Source organism: Bufo gargarizans, chromosome 2 (genome assembly GCF_014858855.1).
Source record: "Bufo gargarizans isolate SCDJY-AF-19 chromosome 2, ASM1485885v1, whole genome shotgun sequence".
Taxonomy (NCBI): Eukaryota; Metazoa; Chordata; class Amphibia; order Anura; family Bufonidae; genus Bufo; species Bufo gargarizans.
The window spans coordinates 458,770,090-458,782,132 of record NC_058081.1 but is presented as its reverse complement, the minus strand read 5'-3'; positions in this window follow the sequence as shown (position 1 = coordinate 458,782,132).

Sequence of the window (12,043 nt, the reverse complement as noted above, 5' to 3'; positions counted from 1 at the left end):
TATATACCCATTTCAATTATTTATTTTTACCAGTGAAACCAATATAACATCTCAACATTCACAAATATACATTTCTGACATTCAAAAACAAAACAAAAACAAATCAGTGACCAATATAGCCACCTTTCTTTGCAAGGACACTCAAAAGCCTGCCATCCATGGATTCTGTCAGTGTTTTGATCTGTTCACCATCAACATTGCGTGCAGCAGCAACCACAGCCTCCCAGACACTGTTCAAAGAGGTGTACTGTTTTCCCTCCTTGTAAATCTCACATTTGATGATGGACCACAGGTTCTCAATGGGGTTCAGATCAGGTGAACAAGGAGGCCATGTCATTAGATTTTCTTCTTTTATACCCTTTCTTGCCAGCCACGTTGTGGAGTACTTGGACGCGTGTGATGGAGCATTGTCCTGCATGAAAATCATGTTTTTCTTACCTTGCAGACTCCTTCCTGTACCACTGCTTGAAGAAGGTGTCTTCCAGAAACTGGCAGTAGGACTGGGAGTTGAGCTTGACTCCATCCTCAACCCGAAAAGGCCCCACAAGCTCATCTTTGATGATACCAGCCCAAACCAGTACTCCACCTCCACCTTGCTGGCGTCTGAGTCGGACTGGAGCTCTCTGCCCTTTACCAATCCAGCCATCTGGCCCATCAAGACTCACTCTCATTTCATCAGTCCATAAAACCTTAGAAAAATCAGTCTTGAGATATTTCTTGGCCCAGTCTTGACGTTTCAGCTTGTGTGTCTTGTTCAGTGGTGGTCGTCTTTCAGCCTTTCTTACCTTGGCCATGTCTCTGAGTATTGCACACCTTGTGCTTTTGGGCACTCCAGTGATGTTGCAGCTCTGAAATATGGCCAAACTGGTGGCAAGTGGCATCTTGGCAGCTGCACGCTTGACTTTTCTCAGTTCATGGGCAGTTATTTTGCGCCTTGGTTTTTCCACACGCTTCTTGCGACCCTGTTGACTATTTTGAATGAAACGCTTGATTGTTCGATGATCACGCTTCAGAAGCTTTGCAATTTTAAGAGTGCTGCATCCCTCTGCAAGATATCTCACTATTTTTGACTTTTCTGAGCCTGTCAAGTCCTTCTTTTGACCCATTTTGCCAAAGGAAAGGAAGTTGCCTAATAATTATGCACACCTGATATAGGGTGTTGATGTCATTAGACCACACCCTTTCTCATTACAGAGATGCACATCACCTAATATGCTTAATTGGTAGTAGGCTTTCGAGCCAATACAGCTTGGAGTAAGACAACATGCATAAAGAGGATGATGTGGTCAAAATACTCATTTGCCTAATAATTCTGCACGTAGTGTATATATATATATATATATATATATATATATATATATACAGTACAGACCAAAAGTTTGGACACACCTTCTCATTCAAAGAGTTTTCTTTATTTGCATGACTATGAAAATTGTAGATTCACACTGAAGGCATCAAAACTATGAATTAACACATGTGGAATTATATACATAACAAAAAGTGTGAAACAACTGAAAATATGTCATATTCTAGGTTCTTCAAAGTAGCCACCTTTTGCTTTGATTACTGCTTTGCACACTCTTGGCATTCTCTTGATGAGCTTCAAGAGGTAGTCATATGAAAATAAAGAAAACTCTTTGAATGAGAAGGTGTGTCCAAACTTTTGGTTTGTACTGTATATATACTGTACATATACTGCATTTTTCAAACAATAAGACTCACAGGACTATAGAGACACCTAGGATTTAGAGGAGGAAAATAAGAAAAACATTTTTTTACATCAGAACCCCAATCCTCATCAGACCCCCAAATCAGACCCCTATTCTTCATCAGTCCTCAGATCAGACCCCAAAATCAGACCCACAATGTAAGAAACTCTCCTGTTTCGTGGTCCACTGGGGGCCCCAGCAATTCTCGTGGGGCTCGGCCTGCTGGGACCCCATTGGAGTAGCGGGACAGGTCACGCATGTGCCTGCGGAATATTTGGTTCCGACTCCGCTTGAGCGTCCGCGTGCACTCTTGAGAGGAGGTTCGCAAGGGGTTACGTGGCCGAACGTACGCGCATCTTATTCGCTACGCCGGCCGCTGACGAGGAATATACCTGTACATAAACTCTAGTAGATTAGAGGGCAGGCATTGGTTAAGTGATCAATGACCAGCCAAAGCCGCACAAGTGTCAGGGATTAGGATAATCATATGGCCTATGAGGAATAGACTCATGGCACTCTGTGGTTGGCTAGCAGGTGTTTAAGAGGTGATCTCCCTGGCTAGTCAGTGCCCACTGTTTTGACAACCCGGGTGTATGCTGCTGTTCACATTCTTCCAGACTACCTGTGCATGATCTCTGACTTCCTCAGTCCATCTCTAAAGACTGCCTATGGGAAACTACTATGCGGAACAGTTTGTCTCATGTTGGACCTCGGATCGGACCCTGAAAATGTCTCGTCCCTAGGTACTACGTTACAAGGACTATTTCTGTGCATATGAACTTTGGCCTGGTCTGGCTGTCCATGTGAGTTTTCCTGCACAAGTTATTATTTGGATTGATTACCTGCCTATGATTTCTAGTCTGGACTGTTCTGCCGTCATTTAATAAATCCACCATTGTTTAAACTCTGTCTGGTTGTTTTGGGTTCTGCACCATTACACCCAACCTCTATCAGCAGACCCCTTCGATCTCCATCAGCCTCAAATCAGACCTCCATTAACCTCAGGTTAGATCAGAAATAAAAAAATAAAAAAACGTACCTCGCTTGCTCTGGATGAAGATGCCCCTCTGCAGATCCAGGACTCATCATTCCCTTGTCTTCTTCCAGCCCCCACTGCACTCAAATCATAATGTGCACCTACATGTACTATCTTCTGATGGTGTACGCAGTCAGGACACAGTTCAGCGCAAGGTCCAGAAGAAGACCAGGGAGGGTGAGTACAGCCGATGCAGTGCTTCCCCACCAATCCCTGCATTCGGGCCATAGGATGCACTGCCATTTTCCCTCACTTTTGGAGGAAAAGTGCATCTTATAGTCCATAAAAAATGTATATATGTTATATTTGATGCAACAGAAACATTCAAATTTAGATTTCGCCCCTGTTTTAAATCTGCTCACTTATGTTTTTACTCCATGCCACCAATTACCAGTAATTTCACTCCCTGACTTGCGTACATGGTAAGTAGAAATTTGTTGCAGATTTCCCAAACACTTTGGTTTCCAATGAATCTGAAGTTTTTGGGATTTGTGAGGTCAGTGGATGTGTCATACTCAGTGTATAAAATCCTGGACAGAATCTGCCATGTTTTTCTAGACTTGTACATTGGAGGGATAGCACATATGTTAGATAGGGAGAAGAGATCTTAAAACACAGAATATACCAAGTTTAGTATCAAAGAGTTTATTTCATAGAATGTGTCGGCAGATAAGAACCATTTGGCCCATCTGGTCTGCCCAATATACTGAATACTATGGCTAGCCCCTGGCCCTATCTTATATGAAGGATGGCCTTATGCCTATCCCATGCATGCTTAAACTCCTTCACTGTATTTGCAGCTACCACTTCTGCAGGAAGGCTATTCCATGCATCCACTACTCTCTCAGTAAAGTAATACTTCCTTATATTACTTTTAAACCTTTGCCCCTCTAATTTAAAACTATGTCCTCTTGTAGCAGTTTTTCTTCTTTTAAATATGCTCTCCTCCTTTACCGAGTTGATTCCCTTTATGTATTTAAAAGTTTCTATCATATCCCCTCTGTCTCGTCTTTCTTCCAAGCTATACATATTAAGGTCTTTTAACCTTTCCTGGTAAGTTTTATCCTGCAATCCATGTACTAGTTTAGTAGCTCTTCTCTGAACTCTCTCTAGAGTATCTATATCCTTCTGGAGATATGGCCTCCAGTACTGCGCACAATACTCCAAGTGAGGTCTTACCAGTGTTCTGTACAGCGGCATAAGCACTTCACTCTTTCTACTGCTTATACCTCTCCCTATACATCCAAGCATTCTGCTGGCATTTCGTGCTGCTCTATTACATTGTCTTCCCACCTTTAAGTCTTCTGAAATAATTACTCCTAAATCCCTAATAGCTAGTTAGATGTAATAATAATTGACAGATAGAAAGTTTTAGAGACAGGAATCAGTGTGCCATATTGTGTAACTTATTCAGGCTGCAGGCTGGTTTTGTGAGCCATTTTTTCAGACTGCTAGTCTGCAGTATTTAAACTCCACCTGTCAGCAGATTTGTACCTAAAAAACAAGCTGAAGTGTTGCATGTGTGTTGGCAGCAGGAAGCATCTGTGCTGGTCCCATATTCATACCTTTGCTGAGAAAAAATGTGTTTTAATATATGAAAATGAGCCTCTAGGAGCAATGGGGGCGTTGCCATTACTCCTTGCAGCTCTGCTCTCTCTGAAACTGCTGTGCCCTTTGATTGACAAGGCCAGACGTGATGACATTTTCACTGCCTAAATTTATTATTAATGTGAATAATTCCAATCTTCATAACATAACTTGCAATCACAGACATTCACTCAGGGAGTGTTGAAACCATTAAATTATTTAAAGTTTCAGCAGAATTTAAAGCCATACAACTCAATGTATTATTAATGTAAATCACTACAATCCCCATCAAATCACTAACAATAAAAAAAATTTAAAATCTTTCACAATATTAATCTTGGACCTGATAGTGTGCCACCTGACATATTGGTTAGTATGACAGTTAAAATAGTTTTAAAATGGGGTCACTTTTTTAGAGTTTCTACTCTAGGGGTGCATCAGGGGGGCTTCAATTGGGACATGGTGTCAAAAAAACCAGTCCAGCAAAATCTGCCTTCCAAAAACCATATGGCATTCCTTTCCTTTCCTTCTTTTGAATACCTTGAGGGGTGTAGTTTCTTAGATGGGGTCACTTTTATGGAGTTTCTACTCTAGGGGTGCATCAGGGGGCTTCAAATGGGACATGGTGTAAAAAAACCAGTCCAGCAAAATCTGCCTTCCAAAAACAAAACGGCCCACCTTTCACTCTACACCCCGCTGTGTGGCCGTACAGTAGTTTATGGCCACATATGGGGTGTTTCTGTAAACGGCAGAGTCAGGGCAAAAAAGATACAGACTTGTTTGGCTGTTAACCCTTGCTTTGTTATTAGAAAAAAAATCAGTTTTGAATACCTTTAGGGGTGTAGTTTATATAATAGGGTCATTTTTGGGTGGTTTCTATTATGTAAGCCTTGCAAAGTGACTTAAGACCTGTAGTGGTCCCTAAAAATTGGATTTCTGAAAAATTTCAAGATTTGCTTCTAAACTTCTAAGCCTTGTAACATCCCCCAAAAATAAAATATCATTCCCAAAATAATTCAAACATGAAGTAGACATATGGGGAATGTAAAGTCGTCACATTTTTTGGGGGTATCACTATGTATTACAGAAGTAGAGAAACTGAAACTTTGAAAAATGCAAATGCTTCAACATTTTGGGTAAATTAGGTATTTTTTATGCAAAAAAATAAATAAAATTTGACTTCATTTTATCAGTGTCATGAAGTACAATATGTGACGAAAAAACTATCTCAGAATGGCCTGGATAAGTCAAAGTGTTTTAAAGTTATCAGCACTTAAAGTGACACTGGTCAGATTTGCAAAAAATGGCCTTGTCCTTAAGGTGAAATAAGGCTGTGTCCCTATGGGGTTAAAAAGTATAAAAGTCACACAGGTTGTTTGTTACCACGATCAATTATCCCTCTACACCTTAATGGGACACAATCAGATATACTACTATCTGACACATGGTCGACAAACATAGAATTACATTCGTTGCAACAATATGTATACACACTATTGAACACGCCTTTTCATCCCATATCAGTCCACACACCGTCAATATACGTGCATCTAACTAAACACTACCTCATGTTTAAACCATGTGTATGCCTCCTAGTACTTTTTTCCATACGTATTAATCCATACGTATATTGACTACTATTTTTATATTTATCCATTTTTATTTTACATTTTTATTTTATTTTATTATGTATTTTTATTTTTATTTTTCCTGAGATTTTAATTTTAGTAGTGCAAATTACATCGCACTCCTACTCTACCGCCATCCAATTACAATTATGTGACAAATATTGCATATATCCATGAGGATACAATACCTATCCCTATTTTACCTCAAGGATCCAGGACATATTTTACCCAATACCAAAAAAGAAGAAAAAAACCCTTGACCACACCCACAACTACTAATTGGATGCAATTAGACCCCTATAAATTCTCAAAATGGAATAGGCGACTCATTTCCACTGAAGAAGGAGCAGCACGCTCCGAAACGCGTATGGGATATTGAGTCAGCCTATTCAAACTAGCTAGCACCAAGAAAAAGGATCCTATAACTTAACAAGAGCTCCGGAGCTATTCTTCTTCCCCTCCTGTTCAAACTGCAGCATTTTCCCGCCACCCACCCCCACGTGGCAAGCCGACATTAACTTGAGCGGGAAACTCCACTTCAAACAGAGGTGACGTCACCGGAAGTGAAGACCGCACGGCCGGAACACTCAGCGGGCGGACAACTGACACGTGCCCGCCGCTCTGCAGGAAGGAGTCGCCTACTATCGCACCAGCGACCAACAGGAGGGTAACGTACCTGCTTACACAGCAGTAGTTTTTTTCCATATACAGCTCATGACATCGGACCTGTAAAGAAACTCTGCTTACAAGGAGACATTTACCCTATTAGTCCACCAGATGTCCTTTTCCTCCAACAGGATTTGAATGCAATTGACATTTCAGGACATTGTCCAGTATCTACAGGATTTATATATTCACCCCCTCTTATGGGTATTGCATCATAGGATTGAACTTTCCCCCACAGGCTTTTCTTCAACAGGTGTCAAATACCTCTCCTTGAACATTGGAATCCAATTCCCATAGATTTTTCTCCAACAGGTTTCTTATATGAATTGACAATCAAACTACCATTTCTACCAGTTGGCTACTTTTAAATCTTTTATTTTTAATTTTATACTGTATACAAGTGCTGATACCTACAGATATATATATGTATCTATTAGCGATCTGCCTTATGTAATTGTCTACATCTATTTGACGACGCATTTTATGATACCACTTTTTATTCAGGCATACCCAGCCATTGTTTTTTAGGCACATCCAGCCATTATTTAATAAATAATCTTTGTATCTACCTATCCTCCATACATCACCTATGTTTTGAGTGCCATCCCTTTACTTCCACATACTTCTTCTCCATTACAAGCGTTGGGTACGCTTTGTTTGGATTGAGCACCACATTCCACCCCTTGGAGTTATAGTGAGCCGCCTCTTACCTATATTTTGTTTGTTACCTTCGTCTACTATCTATTTACCCTTAGACATATATGTCACCGTCTCTTTGTCATTACAAATACTGGGTTAGGGTTAAAGACCTAATAAGGGTTTGATACAGTCCTAGGAGACCCCAGAGTGCCATACATGATTTTTCTGGGAAACTGGGACACTTTTGATTTGGGTCAGATTTCATTGGACCAAATCAAATCTCATACCAATAGGAAATCTGCTAATCTCTAATAATAAATTTGTTTCATTTCCTTCACTCATAACTGATGGGATATTGTACTTTGTTGTAAAGGAGGGCAAGTAAACATTACATTTCCCTACTTGGTTGTCACCTTTGAGAAATGTCCAATTTTTTACTTTAGAATTAGAGATCAGCGAAGTTCTTAAAAATTCTATTCACCTGCTTTGTCGAATTTCACAAAGAAATTTGCTTCATGGGGAATTACTTCATCACAAAGCGCATTTCTTTGTATGTAATGGTGGGGAACGGTGATCACGTTGCCTCCCGTCATTGAACCCTTCAGATGGCGTGTTCATTGCTAATCGCGGCATCTGAAATTAACATTGAGAGCTTCCAGGGGTAGATCTAAATTCTCCATGAAATGGCGTAAAAAAATACATACTCACTACATCCATTTGCACACAAAGAGGCCGCCATCGCCATCTTCATTGAAGACACCATGCGAAATTTCACGCGGTGACAACGCTGGCCGGTGTGGTGATGCCATACGTCACTGCGCGTCAGATTATCTTCAATCAAGATGGTGCAAATGGATGAGGTGAGTATGTATTTTTTTACGCCATTTCAGGGAAAATTTATTCATTATCATTAGGCTCGAGGAAATTCGGCTCTGCGGCGAATCAAATTTCTCCTGAAATTTGGATCAAATTCCACTTTGAATTCTTCGATTCACTCAGCACTAAAAATAATTCAACTCAAATTGGGCCAAACATATTTCCTCGTTTCCTCCTGATTTCACTACAGTCCTGATAGTGTTAGATTCCTTTACCATCTTCCTAGTGGTGTTGCTATAGGAGAAGGAGTTACATATGTGGAAGCCCTGATAGGTCACACCTGGACCCTAGTGCTAGAGGAGGTCTAAATAACCCTATGACATGTAAGGAGGCACCAGTATTGTACATGGTTTCTTTTATTTTGGCCCAGAGGGCTATTTTTTCACCCTGTGTCTAATGAGCCTCTGTTCGTATGTATAAGTTGTGCTTCTAGAAATGCAGAGTGATACAGCAGATGGAGGAGCTCAATTTCTCAATCCGGCAACAAGCGCCTTCTTTTTACCAAATTTACCAATAAGTTATACTGAATGACTTAATTTAGAAACAGAATTGCTGATTATTACAGAATCCATCCCCTTATGTACTCTTCTCTGTCTCCCCTTAGGTTCCAGACTCCTCCTCTTTGAAGCCATAACTAAGCTTTCTTTCACAAGGAACAAAGGTTCAGTTTGCTGTCTTAGCCCCTTATCTAAATAGCTTTATCAAGTCAAAGTGGCGTGTTGGTGTCCAGGTATACATTTATCTCTGAGGTTGTTATGGTTTGATTTATACGATACTCATACCAACTAGATGGCACAATTCACTTATAGAAGCTTCCACAACTTAAATTAGGATCAAGGTACTCAGATGACCCCAGAAGTCAGAGGACCCTAGCTGGCCTGGTTTTTGATTCTCTGGATAATGTTAAATGATTGGGCACCAGATCAAAAATAGGTGGGAATGGAGATATGGTTGCTCTGCTCCATGACAAAACCAATTTAAAGGGTTGTCCCATGAAGACAACATCCATATGATAAGGGGTCAGACCACTGGGATCCCTGCCGATCACAAAAACAGGGGCTCATGATCTCTGTTTAAATGGATCAGCTCCTTGCAACTCTATCGGATTGCTGGAGATAGCAGCACTCAACAGCCCCACAGAGCTTTTTAAACTTTTTAAACTTCAGTTAACTTTAATCTACAGTAAGGGTGTAATCTCTAAAAATACATCTGTCAATCATGCTTCCTTATAGTTAGAGAAAAGCACTTGTAATTCTCAGCTGTGGGACACAACGATGAGTTATCGATCAAACGCTCTTTTCTTTATGAAATCCGATAATGGCAGGATTCATTCTACAGGCTGGAAAACTGACAGAGGAAAATTGCCATTGGATATTGGACTACAAAACACAAAATGGAATTGGAATTAAAGTAAAGAAAAAAAGCAAATAATATAAAATAATAACACATAATAAAGACTTATGAAATAGCAGTGCAGCAGTCTACACGTGACCATGGACTGTGTCTGGGGAAATTTACAGAAATGAAGCAGAGGGAACAAATAGCTACCACACTTACTACACATCTAGAGGAGTGTTTGTAATGAAGTCCATACTATAAGGGTGCAACCCCCACGGTGTGGCTAGCCACAGGCAGCCAATTCATGCCCACCCATGACAACCACTCGAGCGCCCACTTGTTGCCCCTGGTGGGCACTGTGGGTGGCGGTCACCGATATGGGGTTTGTTGCCTGCACTGTTAGGGGAGGGATGGGATCTGGTAGACATGTTCCCAGCTCAAAAGGAGAATTATGTGCTTAAAATGTATTTTTTAGTGTGTTTAAATGGGCTTTCTGGGATTACTATGGTGTTTAACAGAATTGCTCATGTAGATGCTTACCAAGTGTCCAATTTTCCCTTGCTTTTTTTTTTTCATTTTGAACTCTCATGACCCGTTTTTATGACATAAACCAATCACTCCAGTTTGTTGTTTCTATCCTGTATGCAGCACTTCCTCCAACCAAAGCACATCTCCTTCCTCTGCCACAGCTCCAGCATCACCTCTAACAATGCCCAGCTAGTGTATAGCTCCTTCCATCCAGCTAGTTACAGAGACACACCCCTATCACTGCCCTGCCCATGGACATAAAATCACAAGGAAGAAGAAAGAGCTGCATGGACATGGTCATGTGACCACAGTCCAGAACAGGAGATAGGAGCAATAAAGGGAAAATAAATACATTACAAAATATCAGCAGATTTCAAAATTGTTGTGCAATTCTGGCATAAATATCTGTGTGACTGTAAGTATAGAGTCAGAGAAAAGTGCCTGTCCCTGCACAACATTCATGGAGCCAGAAACCCTGTGATAAATCTGGTGCAGGACTAGACAGCCAGTCTAAGCTGATGCCATCTTTATGACAAAGAAATCTGAGGCACTATTTTTTTTTTATAATTTTTTTAATTTGTAAAAAAATAAATAAAAAAAATAAACATTTTGGTGGCTTCTTGCTGAGCTCTATAACCCTTTAGTGACCAGCCTATTTTTGTCCCTAATGACCAACAAGTTTTGAGGTTTTTTTTCATCGTCATATTCCAAGCACTAGAGATGAGCGAATTGAATCAGACGAAGTGGAATTTCAGGAAAAATTCGATTTGCAATATATGCGAATTTCCTCGCGCTTCATGGTAACGAATCACAATTTTTCCTAAAATGGCGGCTACATGTGTGAGGACATGGGGCAAGGAACTCTGGGAAGGCAGGCTGACCCATAATGCCATGCATGCAGCCAATCAGCAGCCAGCAAGCCCTGTAATGTCACAGCCCTATAAATACCAGCAGCCATCTTGGATTCAGACATTTTGCAGCCTTCTGAGTGCAGGGACAGACATTGCAGGCGCTAGGGAGAGTTATACTGAAAACCTCATTGTGAAAAAAAAGCGATTTATAAGTGCAGGGAAACATTATTCAAATTGCAGGGAAACGATAGGGAGGAATCATTTCACAGCATCTTAGTGCAGGGAGAGACGTCTGAAGTTGCTAGGGACAGTGCTAGAAAAACCTCATTGTGAAAACAAAAGTGATTTACAAGTGCAGGGAAACATTATTCAAATTGCAGGGAAATGATAGGGGGAATCATTTCACAGCATCTTAGTGCAAGGAGAGACGTCTGAAATCGCTAGGGACAGTGCTAGAAAATCCCCATTTTGAAAAAAAAATGTGATTTACAAGTGCAGGGAACATTATTCAAATTGCAGGGAAACGATAGAGAGGAATCATTTCACACCATATTTGTGCAGGGAGAGACGTCTGAAGTCGCTAGGGACAGTGCTAGAAAAACCTCATTGTGGAAAAAAAAAGCGATTTACAAGTGCAGGCAAACATTATTTGGGGATCCAAATAGCCATTATACAGCTCTGGCATTCCAGCAATTTGCTCTTGTTATTGAAGTGCAAGTGCTATGTTGAAAAGCCTTAGATCTGTGGAAAAAGAAAAATATATACGCATTTCACTTCTGCAGTTATTTGTATTGAAAGAGTTTAGTGGCCTATTTCAGTACTAAAAAGGAAAAATATATACGCATTTCACTTCTGCAGTTATATGTGGTGAAAGCGTTCAGTGTCCTATTTTAGTACAAAAAGAAAAAAATATATACGCACTTCACTGTTGCATTTATTTGTGGTGAAAGAGTTTAGTGGCCTATTTCAGTACTAAAAGGAACTATATATACACACTTCACTTCTGGATTTATTATAATTTCAGTACAAAAACAAAATATATACAGCGTTCACTTTTGCAGTTATATGTGGTAAAATCTTTATTGACGTATCTTGGTCAAAAAACTAATTTTATTCAGCATTCAGCGCTGCAGTTATATGTGGTAAAACCTTTTGGGACGTATTTCAGTCAAAAAACTAATTTTA